The following is a 23145-nucleotide window of genomic DNA, read 5'->3' as shown; positions in this document are numbered from 1 at the left end:
CTTTAAATCCTGATAACCTGTTTTCAAAGGTATTTGCTGTGTGTGTGTGTGTGTGTGTGTAGACATTTTTTTTTCCTAATTACCCAGCCAAACTGCAGAAGTAGGCTCTGGCCAGCGATTTTCACATCCTGTGGCGGTAAATCTGAGTCTCCACTGGAGGGATATAATATTGAAAAATGCAATTGTTTTTTTCGGGCGGTGGCAGAGAATCAGTTTTCTCCTGAGATTTGTGTGGTCTGGCGGCTGTTTGTTGTCTCCTGCAGCTTTTCCCTAACTACGTTCCCAGAATCTATGGGTTTGATTTTGCTTTTCTCTAGTCTGGAGGCTTGAGACTGACACTTTGGATTTGAGCCAGAAAGGAATGGGCCTTCTCATAGGAGCGGCTGGGGAGGAGGCCTCATGACTTGTGCTCTAGAAAGGCTGATGAAATGGCGGCTAAAGGTCAGTGCACTCAAGCAGAATGAGCTTCCCAGCCCGGCACTCTCTAGCTCCACTCAGAGCAGAGCTTTCACTGATCTCAGGAGTGTCCCCACAAAAAACAGTTTAGGGAAGGAAGGGTTGTTTTGAGCGCCCAGCTTGAGGGTGAGTCATCTGTAGTCAGGTAAGGGATGAACGCCGGGGCCCACCTCAGAATCTCAGTTCTTTTATTCATCCCATGAAGGAATCCAAGTCCATAAAACTGCGATGCTTACATTTAAGGTGCCCCCGCAAACTGAGTTAAACCTTTTTGAAAATGCCCACAGACACACCTAGATGTGTTTCCAAGGAGATTCTAAGTCCCCCTCATGCATGTCAATGAAAACTGATTACCACAGACCCTAAGGCCACGGCCTATGCTTACTTGGAGAAAAAAAATAAAGTTTATTTTCCATCTCTCTAGCATCATGCCTGCTTCTGGCTTGGGTATCCAGTAAACTTACCCTTTCTCTGTGAGCTGCTGGGCCCCCTCCTGTCCCAACAGGGAGACCTTTCCCTCATACCGTCTTGTTTCAAAGCTCCCTGATTTGTGTGCCATTTTTATTTTTCATTTCCTTGCCTTTTTTTTAAGACAACAGAGTATGTCTTAATATGAGAATCATTCTTTAAAGTCACTTTATTATATTGAATTTACAAAAAATGTCACAGCCACTCAAACACTTACCCAGCCCTACACTCTGTAACAACTCAATGAACTACACAGGGTAGCTTCTCTTTACACCTGCACTGACTCAATTATATTTTTATACACTTATCTACCACACAAAGCAGAAACTGGAAAAACAATTAACTCTATATCCTCCTAGGACTCATGCATCCTTTTGCCTGCTTGGAATCTTCCCTTCATCACCTGTGATTGCTTTGTCTTGCCATAGAGATACAGGCACGTTCGTGTTTACCTGTCACAGTATTTACTATAGCAAGGAACTGGCACCAACCTAGATGTCGATCAACAGATGAATGGACACTGAAAACCTGTCTGTCTGTCTGACTGACTGTCTGACTGACCGACTTATATAATGAACATTATATAGCTCTAAAGCTAATACAGTTGAACATTATGTCCTAAAGAGGTCTCTCCATTTGCTGTATATCTGTTGCTTTGATACCAAGGATCTTGCTGCATCTGGAGATGCTCCTTTACCAATTCCTACCCAGTGTGCAAACCTTTCATATACAAACTAGTCAAGTTACAGCGCACACACCAGCTACCTCCATTGTGGACTCCCACAGGGTTCTGACGCTAGACCCTGTCCCTCTGGCCCATACACAGGGCCAGGTACTAGCAACTAGAGACAGCGCTACACCCCAGACCTTTGGGAAACTCTTCAAAGCAGCCAGTCCTCAGTCTGCTCATCTTGGGTGTTCTAAACCCAGAAAAGGCTTTTGCCCACTTTAGCCTTTGCTGCTTCTGCTTGCTAGCTGGCCCTCATCTCGGGACCATTGATGACTAGCTAGCTTTCCTTTTTACAGGCTGCTTTCATCTGATGTGTTAGCTTCTCCACACTCAAAAAATTAAATAAATAAATAAATAAATAAATAAATAAATAAATAAATAAATAAATAAATCTGTATTTGTAAAGCAAACTTCAAAGTCTATATTTTCTGGAATCATTTTTTATTGCTTGTTAGATCACATTCCTTGGGCATTGCTATAGCAAATTAGAGGCTGGCTCCAGACACACGGGGTTCCCAAAGTGGCCCCCTGGGACCGAGTCAGCTGTCATTCAGTTTGGTTATCTCATCTCACACTGGCTGTGGTTTTGTGGTCGTGAGGAAACATGAGACCTACAGGGAACACCTTGGCTGGTTTCTGGATGAAGAAAGCAGGTATGTCAATCTGTAGTCCAGAGTCAGGTTCCCAAATAAACCAGACCAGACCCTTCTAAAGCTGGGAGGATAGACAGTGGGAGGCACAGGCATCTAGTGAGAGGAAGTGTTAGGTGGGATTCAGGACTCTGATGTCTGTGGCTTCTTATACTGGTTACGTTATTACCTCTGTGGCCTTGAAGGAAAAGGAGGTACTTACTGAATGCTTGTTGTATAGCAGAGGTGTGTGTGTGTGTGTGTGTGTATACGTTATAAATGATTTTGTGTGGTATGCATGTATTGCGTGTGTAGTGTTTGTGTGATATGTGTGGTATATGTGGTCTGTATGCGTGGTGTGTGTGTGTGTATGTGTTGTTTGTGTGGAATGTATGTGTGGTATGTATGTGCAGTGTGTGTGTGGTTGTGTATGTATGTGTGCGTTTATTATATGTGATATTATTTGATTCCTACAAATGCTTTATGCATAATTAGCCTCCTTCTACAGTTGAGGAAATGGGTTTAAAGAATTATGGCCATATGACAAATCTGAGGATTGCGTCCTGGCTATTCACCACCTGGATGTAGGCTGGAAGGACACCATTCTGGGTGTAGGCAGGTGCAGACTTTTATTTGTAAAGCTAAAGGAGTACTGGCTGGGCCAAGCCCCGCTGGTGGAGCACTAGCCAGATGTGCATGAAGTTCCACATCTCCTTATGTGAGCAGGGCACTGCGAGGAGGTCGAATTTCCTCGTTCATCTGTGATCTAAATGCGTGGATTCTCCGCTACCGGACAGTTGATTTGGCGTGAGAGTCAGGAGAATAAAACACAAAGGAGAAGAGACTGGATTGGTGGTGGACAAAGAGGGTCAGGGGGATGGTTTAACACTGGGTGACAAGAAATGAGGGGGGCTGAGCAGAAAGGCAACTAGGTTGTGAAGTATGGAGACATCTACACAGTGTTTTCATGACATTAAATGGATTTCCAGTCTGCAGCCTATTTTTCCTCTCGCCAGAGATAAAACCTTTATCATTTTTTAAAAAATAATTGTTACTTTTTTTAAAAAAGTTTTATGTGTGTGAGTACACTGTCACTCTCTTCAGACACACCAGAAGAGGGCATGGGATCCTATTACAGATGGTTGTGAGCCACCATGTGGTTACTGGGAATTGAACTCAGGACCTCTGGAAGAGCAGTCAGTTCTCTTAACCACTGAGCCATCTCTCCAGGCCCCTTCATGACTCTTACAAGTTATATTTTAAAATCTGAAAACTGGGCCTAGTGGTACATGCCTGTAATCCCAGTGCTGATGGTTGGGGTGGGTGTGTGCAAGCAGGAGAATCAGAAGTTCAGAGACACCTTGGCTTCATAGTGAACTCAAGGCCAGATTGGAATACATAAGATCCTGATCCTGTCACAAAACTAAAATAAAAAAATATAATGTGAGTGGTTCGAGTTACATAGAAACACGTGCCTTCCTAACGGGTCTTTCAGCATATGCTGCTCATTGAGAGCCTGTTGGGTCACAGGTGTTCTTTTCTTAAGTAATCCATGCTACTAGCTTAGGAAATAGGGGCCATGTGATTGATCCCTATTAGGTTACATACATAGCAACCTGTGCAGAGTCATAGGCCAGCTGATGTGACTTCTTCCTGGAGCAATTTCTGGCAACCCAAGTTTCACCTGGGCAAGGGAGACACTAGCTGCCCATGGGCTCCCAGGGGAATTGTGTATATCCAGGAAGCAAACCCGCTTAGAAGATGATTGTGCCACATGCCTTTGCCTAAATAATTTCAGAACTGAATTTCTATCCAGGATTCGGGACCCTCCCAAAGGTGCCCATCTTCATGGGCAGAGAAAAGGAAGCAAGGGAGATCACCTGAGTCACTTCCTGTAGAACTGTCCATGTTGTCACGTGGGAAGCTCATTGCATGTGGTCCCTCACCTTTGGAGGGACTGCGCAGATGGCCCGAGCTGGTGTTGTCCCCCAACGGGCACAGCTGTTGCTGGATCACTTGGCAATACTGAAGCAGAGTTTTGGCCCCAAGAGAAGGCCATGTGTTCTCCGCCTCCCTTTAGGCTGTTGTTTTCAGAGGGAGGGATAAAAATACTCATTGAGGAATACCATGAGAGCTGCCAGAGAGGCTGCTGTGCTGTTCTCTGAGAAATCTGTTTCAAAATGTTTAATGTTTCCTAACTGAAAAGTATTTGGGCATCCTTGCTACCAGTAACTAATGCCCTCTCCAGTATTGCTGGAAAACAGGCGTCAAGTTCAGTTCCTGATGGGTGCATGAGGATGTCTGCATGCCTGGAAGATTTTTTTTTTTAAAGTCTCCTGAAGGCAAAGTATAAATGTAAGGTGACCTGAATAGTTAGGAATCTCAGAGACAGAAAAGATGGGCTCCATCTCCACAATGCTTCCCCCCTTTTTTCTAAGCATGGTTCAAGGTGGTTTAAAGTGCAAATATATACAGCTATGCTAAAGAAATGCAGTGGAGATGGTCTTTCCAGTGACATTAAGTCCTGTGCATTGTACTCCAGTTTTGAAGGGGAACCCAGGCTTAACTAGAGAGAGCCTGTAGAGAGAACCAGTTGCAGAGAGCATGGGTGGCTAAGCAGGAGCTAGGAAGGATGTTCTGGAGCCAAGGAAAGAATCACTCCAAAACAGTTAAACTTAAAACATTATTGTGCCTTAAAATATTAGACTCTTAATAAGCTTTTTTTGAAAAAATGGCAGCCCGTTGTTCCTTTTCCCAAGAAGTCCCACGTAGAAGTAAGTGATTTACATTTCTCCTTGTGTCTATATATCTGAATCACGCATTCACATTTCTAAAAATTACTTGAAATGCTGATTTTGACATCTTGCACTTGTGTATTATAATATATAAGAATCTGACCATTTCCAACAGAGAGAAGCACATCTATATCTCTCTCCTTGTTTCCCCACTAGACTACTGGCATTAGCACAATGATGGAAATGTTTTCTGCTGAGCCATGTAGAATTTTAAGGTCAAATTTCCTTTTGTAAATACATTTTCCTCCTTTCTGGGATCAGTAATTCCCCTTCCTTCCTTCCTTCCTTCCTTCCTTCCTTCCTTCCTTCCTTCCTTCCTTCCTTCCTTTCTTCCTTCCCCTCTTTCCTGGCACTCATATTAATTGGTTTATTTCCTCGGTACTCTCATGTATGTCTACAATGCATTTTTCTATTCATCCTCATGAACATCGCTTATCCTATCCTCCTCCCATTCACACTGATCCTCTGCTCCCTATCAAGTCCCCTTTCTACTTTGATGTTATTTTTGATTTGTTTTGCTGACTTACTAAGGTTTTGTTTTTGTTTTTGTTTTTACTCACTCTACATCCCACTCATTGCCCCCACTTCTGGTGATTTACTGAGTTTAATTATGACTTCTTGCATGAGCACCCCTGGAGAAAATAGCTCCTCCTCTAGAAACCATTAACATGCAACGGCTCCCAGGGAGCCTCATGAGTTGCAACCCCATTTGTGAAGGAATGGTGGCAGGCTCCATCTTGCACAGGTCTTGTGCAGGTAACCACAGCGTCTGTGTGTTCATGAGGGTCATGCTCATCCTATGGGCATGAATTCCCTAACAGTCCTCCTCCTGGCCTCCAGCTTCTACAATCTTTCTGCCCCCTCTCCTGCAATGTTCCCTGAGACTTAGAGCACTCACAGTCAAATATTCTCTGCACTTTGACCAGTTATGAATCTCTGTGGTGACTGCTGCCCACTGTAAAACAAGATTTCTCTAACCAGGTCTGAGAGCAGTCCCAACATATGGACTAAAATATTTAGAAGGCTGTTGTGTGAACATACCATATCTACTAACAGAGCAACAGTAGCATCTTTCGTCCATTCACTCTATGATATCCCCAGCTATGGGCTTCTGACTGGGTTTATGATGCTAGGCATTTCCTCTTGTGGAGCAGGCCTCAAATCCAAACAGAAAGCGGTTGGTTAGTCCTATAAGGGCTATACCTGTACCTCACCCTGTGTGTGCGTCATAGTTGATAGTTCAGTTGTGTGGCGTGTGAGGTGAGGCGTAGCTGGGTTTTCCCCCAGCTGCCTGAATAACACTCTCTGGAACTATGAAAGCTAGCCAGCAGAGAGGGAGAAGCCTCCAGATCATTTCCAGCTTGACTTCTCTGTTTCCTGCAACAAAAGCAGAACAGGTTCTTCAGTAATAGGTTCTTACCATCTAGCTCTAGTGGACAACCCAGAGTAGTGGAAGTATGTCCTCATTTTTGTAGTGTGTACATGTGTGTCTCATATAAATATGTAATATTAAAATATGTAAATTACATATATGATGAATATTAAAAGTATTCATCATGCAATCTTTACAATATCTATATAAACAATATACTGAATATATATAGGCTGTTTCATTGATATTGATGCCTATCAATATTATATTCTTAATACTCAGATAAGGCAGATATCTCAACATTCTCTTTTTGCCTTTGTGACATTCTTCTAAGAAACTTCTAAGTACCTGCTTCAATCCACTTGCTTTTTATATTATTTTATAGCTATCTCCCTGAATCTGTATTTTTTTACTGTGTTCTTGACATTGATATTTGATATTGTAAAACTTATCCCCATTAAAAAAAATCTCTATTTCTTATTTTTTAGGTATTTGTTTTATTTTATATCTAACAGTATTCTGTCTGCTTGTTTGTGTGCGAACCAAAAGACATCGGATGCCACTAAATATTTAGCTTTGAGCTGCTATAGGGGTACTGGGAACCAAACTCCGGTCCCCTGGAAGGACAATTGCTTTTAACCACTGAGCTGTCTCGTTAGCCTTCTTTTTCCCCATTTTGCTTTCTTGGAGTCTGAGTGTTCTGAATTGTGTTTCTTTTTTCTCTTGTCTTATTACATTAGTTAGCTGGGCACATTCCTTATTGGTTGTCAAAGAAGAAAGAGGTTGCTTGTTGGTTCAGCACTTGATTCTTCTGAGGTTCACCATATTTTATTCCGCTTTCTTATGTAAGTGAGGATTTGGCTGCTGCTAGAAACCTGAGTGGGAAACCCTTCCTTCAGGATTTTGACTTCCAATATTTATGGATTATTTTTCTGAAGACTTCTTTTTCATCTATATCTGTTGCCACAAAAATTACAAGATGCTGATCTTTCTTATAGAAGGCCTCTGTTTAATATATTAAATATTATCTTATGGTGACATTTGTCTTTTAGTTCTTATAATATTATTGAATGTTTATTTGATTAATATTCTTTTAGTTTCAGAAGGAAAAGGCCTGACTTCTTAACTTTTAAATATTTTCTTCTGATAGTCCCTTTTTGTTTTTGTTTTTGTTTTTAAATTAGAGACTACAGGCGGCGGCGGCGGCGGCGGCGGCGGCGGCGGCGGCGGTAGCAGTGGCTGCTCCAGCTGAAGGGCCATCAGCGGTGGAACCAAGGCGACACAGGGTCCAGTTAGGCCCTGCGCCCACGACCACTGACCTTCGCTGACCAGCCGGGCGGCAAGCAACTGCGGTTCTGCGGAGCCTTTCGCTGCACGGAAGCCACTTCAGAACTCGGCTGCCCGCCAGTCAGGAGAGACTCACCGCCATCTTGATCCCGGGCTCCAGAGATCTGTCAGACCGAGGTACACAAACATAATCCTAGGCCCAACACCGCAGGGGTCTGAGCCAGACGGGCGTTGGCCTGCACCCAGGCCCTGGGCTGTTCGAGTGGCCATCGGGGCGCCAACCCAGCCAGGAGTTTTTTTTTTTTTTTTTGCCCCGGCCGGTGCACGCGCCGCCATTTTGCCTACAGGAGCCAGAGTGCTCGGGAGGGCAGAGACTGCTAACAAGCGTAGCCTGAGGCTAACAAAACGGGGGTCTAGGCCCCAAAAGGCACAGGACTGACCCCAAGAACTGGGCGGCTTGGTGGGCCATCTGTGTGTCAACCAGCCCAGGAGGTTATTAGCACAACAGACTCTCCCGGTGCTTTCGCGGAGCGCGGACGCGCACGCCCGCCATCCGGGTCACCTGGCGGACCCAAATAACAGACATAGCCCTAGGGGAACTTTGCTCGGACCTTGGCCTCCCAGGCGTTTGCCTGGACTCAGGGCCCAGGCGACAAGGCTAACCTAGTGTGCGCCAGCCCGGTTGGGGAAATCGGCTGCCCAGCGGAGTGAGCGGAGCACAGGGGAGGTCACAGCAACATTCACCTTCGGAGCTCCCTGGGGGTGCACACGGGTTCCACCTGGTCCACAGACACAATCTGGGGCAAGGCCTCAGGCAGAAGCCCCCAGCCCAACTCTCTCCGCTTCAGATCAGCCTGGGTGGCCGCCACATCTCCAGGTCCCTCAAGAGGCTAGTGGGGGCTTCCGGGCGGCCAGCTGGGAGAAGTCGGTGTGCTCCAATAAATCCTGCGGGCCCCAGCGGGAGCCTTCAGGTGCCTTCTTCGGGATCTGAACAGCCTGGACAACAGCACCCTGTCTATAGGCAGTGCAGAGTGTAAGCTGTGCACCAGAGGCCAACGGGGAAGGGGCAGCTTGCACTGGTGAGTCCAGCACTGACAAGACCAAGTAACACCAGTGAGAGCTAGATGGCAAAAGGCAAACGCAGAAACGTCACTAACAGAAATCAAGGCAATATGGCAACATCTGAACCAAATTCTCCTCTACCAGCAAGTCCTGGATACCCCATCACACCAGTAAAACAAGATTTGGATTTAAAATCACTGGTCATGATGCTGGTACAGGAACACATGAAGGCCATTGAGGAGAAAATGGATCAAAAGTTAGAAGCCCTTGCAAGGGAAACACAAAAATCATTGAAAGAAATCCAGGAGAATACAAAAGCCAACAAGGAGGAAATGCAAAAAACACTTAAAGAAATACAGGAGAACTTTGCTCAACAGGCTGAGGTCATGAAAGACGAAACACAAAAATCTCTTAAAGAAATACAGGAGAACTTTGGTCAACAGGCTGAGCTCATGAAAGAGGAAACACAAAAATCTCTTAAAGAATTACAGGAAAACACAAACATGCAAGGGAAGGAGCTAAGCAAAACCATCCAGGATCTAAAATCAGAAGTAGAAACAACTAAGAAAACTCAAAGGGAGACAACTTTGGAGATAGAAAGCCTTGGGAAGAAATCAGGGGACAGAGATGCAAATATCAACAACAGAATACAAGAGATAGAAGAAAGAATCTCAGATGCTGAAGATTCCATAGAAACCATGGACTCAACAGTTAAAGAAAATGCAAAGTGCAAAAAGCTTGTAACCCAAAATATCCAGGAAATCCAGGACACAATGAGAAGACCAAACCTAAGGATTATAGGCATAGATGAGAGTGAAGATTTACAACTTAAAGGGCCAGCAAATATCTTCAATAAAATTATGGAAGAAAACTTCCCTAACCTAAAGAGAGAGATGCCCATGAATATACAAGAAGCCTACAGAACTCCAAACAGACTGGACCAGAACAGAAATACTTCCCGTCACATAATAATCAAAACACCAAATGTTCTAAACAAAGAAAGAATACTAAAGGCAGTAAGAGAAAAAGGCCAAGTAACATATAAAGGAAGACCTATCAGAATCACAGCAGACTTTTCACCTGAGACTATGAAGGCTAGAAGGTCCTGGGCAGATCTCATGCAGACTCTAAGAGAACACAAATGCCAACCAAAACTACTATATCCAGCAAAACTCTCAATCACCATAGATGGAGAAACTAAGATATTTCACGACAAAACCAAGTTCACCCAATATCTATCCACAAACCCAGCCCTAAAAAGGATAATAGGAGGACAACACCAATACAAGGAGGGAAACTCCACCCTGAAAAAAGCAAGATAGTAACCTTTCATCAAACCCAAAAGAAGTTAAGCAATCAAAATTAAAAAATAACGTCAAAAATGATAGGAAGTAACAATCACTATTCCTTAATATCTCTTAACATCAATGGACTCAATGCCCCAATAAAAAGACACAGACTAACTGACTGGATACGTAAACAGGACCCTACATTTTGCTGCTTACAGGAAACACACCTCAGGGTCAAAGACAAACACTACCTTAGAGTAAAAGGCTGGAAGACAATTTTACAAGCAAATGGTCTCAGGAAACAAGCTGGAGTAGCCATTTTAATATCAGATAAAATTGACTTTCAACCCAAAGTCATCAAAAGAGACTCTGAGGGACACTTCTTGCTGGTCAAAGGAAAAATACAACAAGAAGAACTCTCAATCCTGAACATCTATGCTCCAAATGCAAGGGCACCCTCTTTCATAAAAGAAACTCTATTAAAACTCAAAGCACACATTACACCTAACACAATAATTGTGGGTGACTTCAACACTGCACTTTCCTCAATGGACCGATCAGGAAAACAGAAACTAAACAAGGACACAATGAAACTAATTGAAGCTTTGGACCAATTAGACTTAACTGATATATATAGAACATTCTATCCTAAAACAAAAGAATATACCTTTTTTTCAGCACCTCATGGTACCTTCTCCAAAATCGACCATATAATTGGTCACAAGACAGACCTCAACAAATATAAAAAGATAGAACTAATCCCATGCCTCCTATCTGATCACTATGGAATAAAAGTGGTCTTCAATAGCAACAGAAACAACAGAAAACCCACATACACGTGGAAATTGAACAATATTCTACTCAATGACACCTTGGTCAAGGAAGAAATAAAGAAAGAAATTAAAGACTTTTTAGAACACAATGAAAATGAAAACACAACATACCCAAATCTATGGGACACAATGAAAGCAGTGCTAAGAGGAAAACTCATAGCCCTGAGTGCCTCCAAAAAGAAAATGGAGAGAGCATACATTACCAACTTAATGACACACCTGAAAGCCCTAGAACAAAAAGAAGCTATTTCACCCAGGAGGAGTAGAAGGCAGGAAATCATCAAACTCAGGGCCGAAATCAATCAAGTAGAAACAAAGAGAACCATACAAAAAATCAACAAAACTAGGAGCTGGTTCTTTGAGAAAATCAACAAGATAGATAAACCCTTAGCCAGACTGACCAAAGGGCACAGAGAAAGTATCCAAATTAACAAACTTAGAAATGAAAAGGGAGACATAACAACGGAAACTGAGGAAATCCAAAAAATCATCAGATCCTACTACAAGAGCCTGTACTCAACACAACTGGAGAATCTGGAGGAAATGGACAATTTCCTTGACAGATACCAAATACCAAAATTAAATCAGGACCAACTAGACCATCTAAACAGTCCCATAAAGCCTAAAGAAATAGAAGGAGTCATAGAAAGTCTTCCAACCAAAAAAAGCACAGGACCAGATGGTTTCAGTGCAGAATTCTACCAGACCTTCAAAGAAGAGTTAACACCAATACTCTTCAAACTATTCCACAAAATAGAAACAGAAGGAACACTACCCAATTCCTTCTACGAAGCCACAATTACGCTGATACCAAAGCCACACAAAGATCCAACAAAGAAAGAGAACTTCAGACCAATTTCCCTTATGAACATCGATGCAAAAATACTCAACAAAATTCTTGCCAACCGAATCCAAGAACACATCAAAACGATCATCCACCATGATCAAGTAGGCTTTATCCCGGGAATGCAGGGTTGGTTCAATATACGGAAATCCATCAATACAATCCACTACATAAACAAACTCAAAGAACAAAACCACATGGTCATTTCATTGGATGCTGAAAAAGCATTTGACAAAATTCAGCATCCTTTCATGCTTAAAGTCTTGGAGAGAACAGGAATTCAAGGCCCATACCTAAACATAGTAAAAGCAATATACAGCAAACCGGTAGCCAGCATCAAACTAAACGGAGAGAAACTTGAAGCAATCCCACTGAAATCAGGGACCAGACAAGGCTGCCCCCTTTCTCCTTATCTTTTCAATATTGTACTTGAGGTACTAGCTCGGGCAATTCGACAACATAAGGAGGTCAAAGGGATACAAATTGGAAAGGAGGAAGTCAAACTATCATTATTTGCAGACGACATGATCGTCTACCTAAGTGACCCAAAGAACTCCACTAGAGAGCTCCTACAGCTGATAAACAACTTCAGCAAAGTGGCAGGTTACAAAATCAACTCAAGCAAATCAGTGGCATTCCTATACTCAAAGGATAAACAGGCTGAGAAAGAAATTAGGGAAATGACCCCCTTCACAATAGCCACAAACAGTATAAAGTATCTTGGGGTGACTCTTACCAAACATGCGAAAGATCTGTATGGCAAGAACTTCAAGACTCTGAAGAAGGAAATGGAAGAAGACCTCAAAAAATGGGAAAACCTCCCATGCTCATGGATCGGTAGAATCAATATAGTTAAAATGGCCATTTTGCCTAAAGCACTATACAGATTCAATGCAATACCCATCAAAATCCCAACTCAATTCTTCACAGAGTTAGAAAGAGCAATTATCAAATTCATCTGGAACAACAAAAAACCCAGGATAGCTAAAACTATTCTCAGCAACAAAAGAAAATCTGGGGGAATCAGTATCCCTGACCTCAAGCAATACTACAGAGCAATAGTGTTAAAAACTGCATGGTATTGGTACAGTGACAGGCAGGAGGATCAATGGAACAGGATTGAAGATCCAGAAATGAACCCACACACCTATGGCCACTTGATCCTCGACAAAGAGGCTGAAAACATCCAATGGAAAAAAGATAGCCTTTTCAACAAATGGTGCTGGTTCAACTGGAGGTCAGCATGCAGAAGAATGCGAATTGATCCATCCTTGTCTCCTTGTACTAAGCTCAAATCCAAATGGATCAAGGACCTCCACATAAAGCCAGACACTCTGAAGCTAATAGAAAAGAAACTGGGGAAGACCCTTGAGGACATCGGTACAGGGAGAAAGTTTCTGAACAGAACACCAATAGCGTATGCTCTAAGAGCAAGAATTGACAAATGGGACCTCATAAGGTTACAGAGTTTCTGTAAGGCAAAGGACACCATCAAGAGGACAGATCGGCAACCAACAAATTGGGAAAAGATCTTCACCAATCCTACATCAGATAGAGGGCTAATATCCAATATATATAAAGAACTCAAGAAGTTAGACTCCAGAAAACCGAACAACCCTATTAAAAAATGGGGTACAGAGTTAAACAAAGAATTCTCACCTGAAGAACTTCGGATGGCGGAGAAGCATCTTAAAAAATGCTCCACTTCATTAGTCATTAGGGAAATGCAAATCAAAACAACCCTAAGATTTCATCTTACACCAGTCAGAATGGCTAAGATTAAAAATTCAGGAGACAGCAGGTGTTGGAGAGGGTGCGGAGAAAGAGGAACACTCCTCCACTGCTGGTGGGGTTGCAAATTGGTACAACCACTCTGGAAAGCAGTCTGGCGGTTCCTCCGAAAACTGGGCACCTCACTTCCAGAAGATCCTGCTATACCACTCCTGGGCATATACCCAGAGGATTCCCCACCATGTAATAAGGATACATGCTCTACTATGTTCATAGCAGCCCTATTTATAATTGCCAGATGCTGGAAAGAACCCAGGTATCCCTCAACAGAAGAGTGGATACAAAAAATGTGGTATATCTACACAATGGAGTACTATTCAGCCATTAGAAACAATGAATTCATGAAATTCTTAGGCAAATGGATGGAGCTAGAGAACATCATACTAAGTGAGGTAACCCAGACTCAAAAGGTGAATCATGGTATGCACTCACTAATAAGTGGTTATTAACCTAGAAAACTGGAATACCCAAAACATAATCCACACATCAAATGAGATACAAGAAGAAAGCAGGAGTGGTCCCTGGTTCTGGAAAGACTCAGTGAAACAGTATTTGGCAAAACCAGAACGGGGAACTGGGAAGGGGTGGGAGGGAGGACAGGGGAAGAAAAGGGGGCTTACGGGACTTTTGGGGAGTGGGGGGGGGCTAGAAAAGGGGAAATCATTTGAAATGTAAATAAATTATATCAAATAAAAAAAAAAAAAAACTTCATTAAAAAAAAAAAAATTAGAGACTACATAATTACCTTTTTTAAATTAGAGGCTACCTTAACTTTTAATTCTTCCACCGTAAACTTGCAGGCCATTATAGTTTTTAAACTCAAAGCTCTTTTTATTTTACAATTTTTCCTCAGGCCTAGAAATCATGTCCTGCTTTTTAAAAGCAATGCATTCTATGTGTATAAAACATAATATTTTAAAATTTACTTTCTGATGTCTGTTTTGTTCTACTCTTATTATCCATTGGTTCATTTTGACCTCTTATTTGTGACATCTTCCTTAAATAACTGAATGAATATCGCTGTTTATTCGCAAGTGTCAAAGAGCATTAACGATGTACAATGATTCATTTTATCAAAGTATGTGTTTGGTAGCTCATTGCTCATTTCCCATTAGTGTAATTCAAACTGAGAGTGAAAAGTTTAACCAGGTTAGTAACAATTCATAAAAATGAGAATCAGAATACAGTGAAGTGGAATGGAACTGCCTAGGAGAAAACAGAAAATGCCAGAGTAGGAATTGAACTGTTGGCGGGCATTCTGGAATGGAGTGAGTTATCAGGAGAACCGGAAAGAGCCTAACAGTTTATGGACTTGACTCTGTTCTCTGTCTCAGTCCCCAGCTCTGCTTACTTCAGCCTCGGTGGCTTCTGCTGTGTTCTATTTTGATGCCTCCCTCAAAGAGCCTCCAAGAACTCCCGAGATGACTCACTCAGCACTTGCCCTTGCCTCCCTGTTGCCTGACTGATTTAGAGGTTACAGACTGTTACATGTAAATTTAAGAGAGTAGGTGAGATCACAAGTATGGTAGCTGTGAATAATGAGGATTGATTGTGCAGCTAAAATATTAGACAGAAATTGCGCAAAAATGAGAAGGCTGCTCACAATCAGGTGACTGCAAGGGCCTCATGTTGTATAAGTGAAGAGTAAAAATACACTCTAATTTTAGATGTTTAAGTTAAATAAGCATTAAAAGAATAAAACAAATCATGTGTATCAATCGAGAAAAAAGGGTGTGTTGTGCTGCATGAGGTAACAGCCATAGACATTGTTTTATTTTCATCAAAGGCAACAATTTAAATTCAATAACTAGCACTGGTAAGCCTGCTGGGAAACAGGAACATATCAGTGGTAGAAGCGGTTATAACTATGTTTAGCTAATAGTTCAAACTCCATCTTGATTTCATGCCTTGCCCTACAATGGTCTTCACTTTTGTTGTTGTTGTTGTTGTTGTTGTTGTTGTTGTTGTTTTACATTGTCCTAGAGCTTCTTGAAATTGTGCACAAAGGCAAAGTAGATTAGCATATCTAAAAAATAGATATTATTTACAATAAGGGCTAGAACTATGGTCAGAAAAATTAGAAACATATTTATGTGCATTATAGACTGTTGGTCATGAGTGTAATACTGGTGAGGCAGGAGCAGAGAGCACTCCCCATCAAAAGAAGGAAAGAAGAAATAGCAATCTATGTTTGAGACAACTCTGGAAAAAGTGCTAAAGTAACATCTACAGCAAGAGACAGAAAATAAGTTAAGCATGTGAATTTGTAAAATGCTGACTTTTGAAACAAGAGAAGGAAGGGAAGGAAGAAGAGAAGAAGGAAGAGCAAGAGGAGAAAGTTCACATTGTTATATGACTGAAAAACCAAGGGAATCTTCATGGCTACATTACTCAGGGTAAGGCAATGTTAAGGCCCTCCTTAGCTACCTGCTATCTCTCACATTTCAAAAGCTTTCAAGGCATGACCCTTGTTGAACTTGGTGACTCTCCATTGAGGAGTTTGTACTCACAGTTGGAAGGATAAGGAACATGTCCCCGTACTTGTAGCCTAGGAAACAGGCCTGCCAAGTGAGCTCTGTACTTCTGCAATTCTGTCCTAGGGAAGCCCACACTCCTGCTTTCAGGTCTGTCTGAGTGTCTCCAAATTCTCTTGCTTAAGCCTATGTTAAAATATCTCTACTACCACCAGAGAGAGAGGGAGAGAGAGAGAGAGAGAGAAAGAGAGAGAGAGAGAGAGAGAGAGAGAGAGAGAGAGATTGAATTTGTAGATAAAGAAGGTATTGCAGTTTAGGAGGCTGTAGAAGTCTTTTTGACATACTTCTAAAATTGTACAGGAAAAGGATTAAGTTAGTGTTCTGTTTTAAGCTTTAATTTGTCTATTACTGGCTTCTGCTTTTCCTAATTCTTCAATGGAAATTTAAATATTTCTATGCATGTATATATTTAGAGGAATGAATAAATGTGCTATAGTGCAAGAGTATGGGTGTAGATCAGAGGACAACTTGGTTGTCCTCTCCTTATGTGGACGCCAGGGACTAAAACCTCAGTTGTCAGACTTGGGGGCAAGCACCTTTACTTACTGAGCTATCATGGTGGCCCTCTTCCTAATGCTTAAAAAGATAGTTTTGCTGGGTATATAATTTTAGATTAACAGTTACTCAGTTATTTTCTCTTGGTCACACTGTCATTGGTATTCTTTCTATTTTACCTGTTGAAGAATTCATTTTTCTGACACTTTCTTACCTGACAGTAATCAGGCTTTTTCTTTTGACAACTCTCTAACTTCTTTTGCTAATAATAAAATCAATGATGTGTTTATTAAGCTAACCTGACATACATTGTGTTTCCTTTATCTGGTTGATTGTCCATTTCATCAATTTTAAAAATTCTCTAACATTATCTTTTTTAAATGGTTTCTATTCCCCTGTGTGTTAACTCATGTGCAATGCCAAGTGCTTTTATTCCAGACCTTATTATATTTGTAGTATCACTTAACTCTTACATTTGTTTCTCTATTGACTGTCACTCCCTACCTACCTAACTGCAAGCGGGAGGACTGACAGACAGCCTCTTCTGCTTACAGCTTCCAGATCTACCTCAGAAGCCACCAGCTATCTTTCCCAAGGGAACTAGAGTATTCAGAGCCACTATCTAGTGAATGAGCTGAGTGCTTCATCTCAGTGTGTGACAAATGGCTTAAGAAACATTCATTTCAAAGCTCCCTGTTGGGTCACTCAAGGTGTTGTTAGGGCTCTATTTCATTTTGATTTTTTTACCCAGCATCTGCCTCCAAAGAACACAACTGGGGACACAGAAGATTAGATATCATAAGGGGACTATGAAATTGGAAATACCTCCATAAATGCAGTTGTCAACATAGTTGATTTGTGACAACCTTTCCAATTCTAACTCTTAAATACACATGTTCCACACCAAAAGAAACAAACTTATCTTCAAAAATCAAAGCTAGAACCCAGAGACAGAGACACTCTAGAGTAGTCAGGGCACCAATCCTGAATCCAGACAGCCAGAATTCAAACTCTGCAGTATTGTCTTTACTTCCCTAGGTAAATGTCTTAACTTCTCTACAGTAATTTCCTTATAAGCAAAAGGGAAATAAAAATAAAATCTACTTAACAGAATTAGTATGGTCTCAGAAGGTGTTAATATATATAATATTGCAATAAGGGCTTTGAGAGAACCAATCTACTTGTCAGAAGCCAATTGCAAGTGCTCAGTGAGTTTTATATAGGAGAAACCAGCAAGCTTCCAGACCAGTGGTTCATAACCTGGCTACTCACTAGAATTATCTGGATAACTTTTGCTAGAATACTAACTTCTGGGTTCCATTCTTAGGGAATCTGAATAACTTGGTTAGAGATAAAGTCCATGCACAGGCATCTACTGAACAAGTTATATTGCTATTCAGTTAATGTTGCTACATATGCAGAGCAAATGAACAAATCCAACAAACAAGCAAGCAAATAAAGACCAAAAACAAAACAAAACAAAACAAAAACAAAAACAAAAACAAAAACAAAAACAAAAACAAAAACAAAAGCAGAATTGGGAAAGGAAGGCTGGCCTTAGCTCAGCAGAAGAGCACTTGCCTGGCAGGTGCAAAGCCCTGGGTTCTGTCTCCAGATCCAGTAAAAGGGGTGAAGCAGGCAGAGAGAAAATGATTAGTTGAATAGTCAGTTAGTGGTACAATAATCATTGGCTAGAAATGGGTGTGCAAAAAAAAGAAAAACAGGATATTAAGGAAACCATCAAATGAAGTATAGTTTCTAAGAATTCCTCATTTTCAATATTTACATCTTCTTTAGCTTCAAGTTAAATAATTGTCACTAAGGGACTAGGAGGATTTAAATTGGGCACAGATTTCAAATTCAAATTCCCATATTCTTCCTCCCTCCCTTCCTTCCTTCCTTCCTTCCTTCCTTCCTTCCTTCCTTCCTTCCTCCTTTCTTCCTTCCTTCTTTCCTTCCTTTCTTCCTTCCTTCCTTCCATCCTTCTTTCCTTTCCTTTCCTTTCCTTTCCTTTCCTTTCCTTTCCTTTCCTTTCCTTTCCCTTTCCCTTTCCCTTTCCCTTTCCCTTTCCCTTTCCCTTTCTTTCTTTCTTTCTTTCTTTCTTTCTTTCTTTCTTTCTTTCTTTCTTTCTTTCTTTCTTTCTTTCTTTCTTTCTTTCTTTCTTTCTTTCTTTCTTTCTTTCTTTTCTTTCTCTCTTTCTTTCCCCTCTCCCTGCCCTTCCCTTCCTCCCCCTCCCTCTCCCCCTCCCCTCTCTCCATCTCTCTCTCCCTTTTTCTCTCTCTGGCATGGGGGCATGGGCAACTCAGCTATTAAAGCAAACATGGCCAGTTTTTGGCATTTGGTGAGAAGTCCCTGGAGGACAAACCCCAAACGTGGAAATTGATGGGCAGCCATCAAGCAAACTAAGACTGTGTGAAGAGTTGTGAGCAAATGTTTAGTCTCCATGAAAATACAGGAAAAAACAAATAAATAAAACAAAACCACAAAAACAAATAATTCTTCCAGTGAGTTTAACTGAGGTTATTTACAGAAACATGGTAAACATGCTGGTGGAAACTCAAAGTGTCTCTCCCTCCCACAGCAATTGTTAGCCACTCATGTAACCCCCAGGGATAGACATCCCCAGGAGCTGCCTGATACTGGTCACCCTTATGACCTCTCACTTCTCCTACCAGAAGGCAAAGTTAGTGAGCCCGATCTTGTGAGGGTCTTGTGTGGGTGAGCACAGATGTTCAGATTTCAAGACACAATGCATCTCCTATGCCCCAAGACAGCATTTTTCTAACAGCTGTCCATTGGAGTGGAAAGCTACTCTCTAGCCAGGATAACCCTTAAAGCAGAAATCTGCAAAGGGGGCCAGGCCCTTGCTAAGTGCGAAAGGATGGACATTAGAATCTGCTTAGGTGAAGGCTGAGTGGGTGGGGATTATGAAGCAGGTGCTGAAGGAGTTTGCTGGCTTGGAGAGAGGCTGTCTGTGAGAGCCTACTGAGAACTCTTGGTACCAGAAGGATTGAAACTGATAATTCTGTTCTCTTGACTAGACTCCCCCACCCACCCGCCACAGGTCAGTAGGAGGAAGAGATGTCCCCCATCTTGACCATCCATTTTTGAGGAAGCCAACTAAGTGCCCCAGTACTGAGGATACCATAGCTGGCCAGGGGGAATAGGCACAGAAACATCCTCAGACATTCAGAGAGACAGGGATGTTTGAGAGGGGAGCTCAGGCTGAATAATCAGATTAGCTTTCTTTGGAAGCAGGGCTAATGTAAGAACCGAAGACAATCTTAATAAAAACATAATGAGGGCTCTTAAGACTATGTGCTTAAAGAACAAATTAGAGTTTCTGGAACCAAAAGAAATTCTTAATTTAAAAATGTTATTAGGAGATGCAGAAATTGCATGTGTGTGTATGTGTGCATATTGTGTGTATGTATGCACATATTTGTATATGTGTGTGTACATGTGTATAAGTGTGTGTGCACATGTTCACACAAACCTGACAATCCCATAAAATAGTAATTAAGCGATCCATTAGCCTTTTCCTTATAAATTCAACAAACATCTCCAATTCCTTTCATGTCCCCCATTTTAATCTTCCCCCTCCCCTCAGTAATCTTCATTACTTGCTTCTGAACTCTTAAACCTCTTTAAATACTCTTTAAAACCACCACCAATTTAATCAGCCAAGCCAAGCCACTGTGAGGTCAAGAAACAAGGGCAGAAACTCCCATCTCCCCAACTTTCAGAGGAACACTTTATGATTAGCAGCCCAGGTGCAAAGCCAAACCCAGGTCCATGGGGCAGCCTCAGTACTTGAGAGGTGGGCCTCTCCATGGTTTCCGGCCTTCTGCACATGTCTCCTCCTTCCTAAGATTTCCTTCTGTCTCCCAGAGTTCACCTGGAGAATTTGTTTCCACCGTGTCCTTTCAGACATTGGTCTTTAACTTTCATTAAGGACAGGAGCAGGAAATGTACCCATGAACTCGTGGTGACCAGACTCGTGTCATCCATTTGCTTTTTTTTTTTTTTTTTAAGATTTATTTATTTATTATATGTAAGTACACTGTAGCTGTCTTCAGACACTCCAGAAGAAGACATCTGATTTCATTACGGATGGTTGTGAGCCGCCATGTGGTTGCTGGGATTTGAACTCAGGATCTTCGGAAGAGCAGTCAGTGCTCTTAACCACTGAGCCATCTCTCCAGCCCCTATCCATTCGCATTGATGAAAAGAGCCTTAGGAAATAGTTTAGTGTTCTAAGTAATACATTCATGCATGCTTTTTGTGATTAAAAAAAAAATCAGAAGGATCCATATCTGCTACTGAGAGCAAAGGAAGATGCTAATGTCTTTGGGTCTCTGCAGTCACACCCTCTGAAAGCACTCCTCACGATGTTGCCTCTGGCCTTTTCTTTCTGGACGGAAGTCTCCATTTGTGGAAGGAGAGTGGACAGCTAGAGAAAGGGTGCGGCACAATTACTGTGGTAATAGACTCTTCTCTCTTCCCACAACAAAGGAAATGGCAAAGTGGCCATTTATCTCCAAAGCCCTCCAAGGTCCACCTTATTCATAACTATTAGATTACCTTTCTTATTACAAAGATTTTTTGTTGATAATTTTGTACATGTATATAATAAATTGTAACCATTTTCAACTGTCCTAATCTTCCTCTGCTCTCACTGAAATTCCTTCTCCTCTCAAATCGCCTACTTCCTTTTTGTGTTGTGTGTGGTGTGCGTCCACTCAGTTTAATAAGAGCTGCTTTCATGAAGATGGCTGTAGACTCTTGGAACAAGAATAAACCTTAAAGAACTACTAGTTCAGTCTTTGAACCCCTCAGAGAATGATGATTTAGTTAAGTTGGGCCACTCGCCTGAAGCCACACAGCTGCTTGGTTATAATGTAGGAACCAGAGCTCTGGTTTTCTCAGTAAGGATCTTTTTTTTGGTAACCAGTTCGCCTATGACCAGACTCCCATGCTGGGGGCTTTGTTACAGGGTTTTCTGTGCTCACTTTGCTGCTTTAAATCCAGGACCCATGTTTTGGTTCAGGTCTCCAGCTGAATGGAAGTATAAGGATGACTGCTCATGGTTTAGTCTAAATGCCCATTGGGGATGATATAAGGAAGCCAATGGCTGGGGTGGACCTTAACCCATCCCACCACCACCATGTCTGAAATTGGCTAACCTGTGGGCTGAGCCTGATTTCTCTGATTTCTAATTACACTGACTTCTCCCATCCAGTGAATCAACTGCTACGAAGTCCAAAGCATGAAAACTCAGGAAGCCATAGCCATGTAGTTCTATACTTGCCCAAGCAAAGCAAGTAGGTGACGGGTCACAGGGAGGATCATGCGAAGGATCACAGGAAGGATCACGGACAGGAACACTGACAAAATGATGGGCATCATTGTAAGGTGTACCCAGGTAATGTGCTAGAGCCATGGACTAGCTACCTTGGAGAAATTAGCACTTACTGGAGCAGATGAACAGCAAATCAGTGGAGAACTTCCCATAGATAATACGTGGACTGTAGTGTTGGATAATGCTCCTCGACAGACCACAAGAACCTAGAGCTTCAGTACTAAACCTTTTGTGTTCATGCTTGTGATCAATCAAAAATTAATGCAGGACACATATGCACACTTGGCACTAACTAGGATAGCTCTTTGTCACTGTTACGAGATTTCAGGGCCCATGGGCACTGATCACCAAGTTACAATATTTTATGATTCTGAGCTAAGGAAGACAGAGTTGTTAAGAAAATGTTTGCTAAACACAGGCAAGTGGTGTTCCTGACGGTCAGGAGCAGTGGGGTCATTCTGATTGCAGCCTAGGGATATGATTAGACAGCATGGTCTTCACAGCACCTACCTCCAAACCGTCTCTGGAAGCAAACGGAACTGTGCCTTATGGAAGGGATTTAATTTAGCAACATGGTCATCCACCCTCACTCTTCACTGACACTGTGGTTTCAGATTAATTACCTGTGTTTTATACTTTCATATTACATTTGAGAACTCTTTAGATTCTATTGTTATGTAACAAGTGGGTTGTTTGCAAAAAGAAAAGTGTGAATTAAAGTGATAATAGAAAGAATTCAAATGAATCTAGAAGACTTCGGAAAGAATTCTGTGCTCCTTTGAGAAAGGTCAGTGTATGAAGACCCAGTAACTGCAGAGTCAACTGTGAACCACCTGAGAAGAGGTTCAAGCAAATGTTAGGAGGCCCTTTGGCAGCAGATGCAATGTTGGACTAAGAGAGCTAAATGACTGTAGTCCAATTAATGACCACTCTGGCTTGAAACAAAAGAGGGAAATGTTCTTTTCTGTGGCTCCCTAATGGTTGACTGGTTTGGATGTGCTTTGCCGATTGCTCACCAGAGGGACTGTGAATAGGAATAACACAATCAGGCCCCAAGCACTCTGGTTTTTTGCTACAAGCAAACTCTGGTCCTAAGAACATGAACATTTGTCCTTGGGGAACAACATCATCTCAGAGAAGCAGAAAGTGGAAAACTCTTTGGAAAAAAGAAAAACAATTCTACCTTGTAATTCTGCGT

Source organism: Apodemus sylvaticus, chromosome 2 (genome assembly GCF_947179515.1).
Source record: "Apodemus sylvaticus chromosome 2, mApoSyl1.1, whole genome shotgun sequence".
Classification (NCBI taxonomy): Eukaryota; Metazoa; Chordata; class Mammalia; order Rodentia; family Muridae; genus Apodemus; species Apodemus sylvaticus.
The sequence above is the reverse complement of the archived record's forward strand: the minus strand, read 5'-3'. Positions refer to the sequence as shown.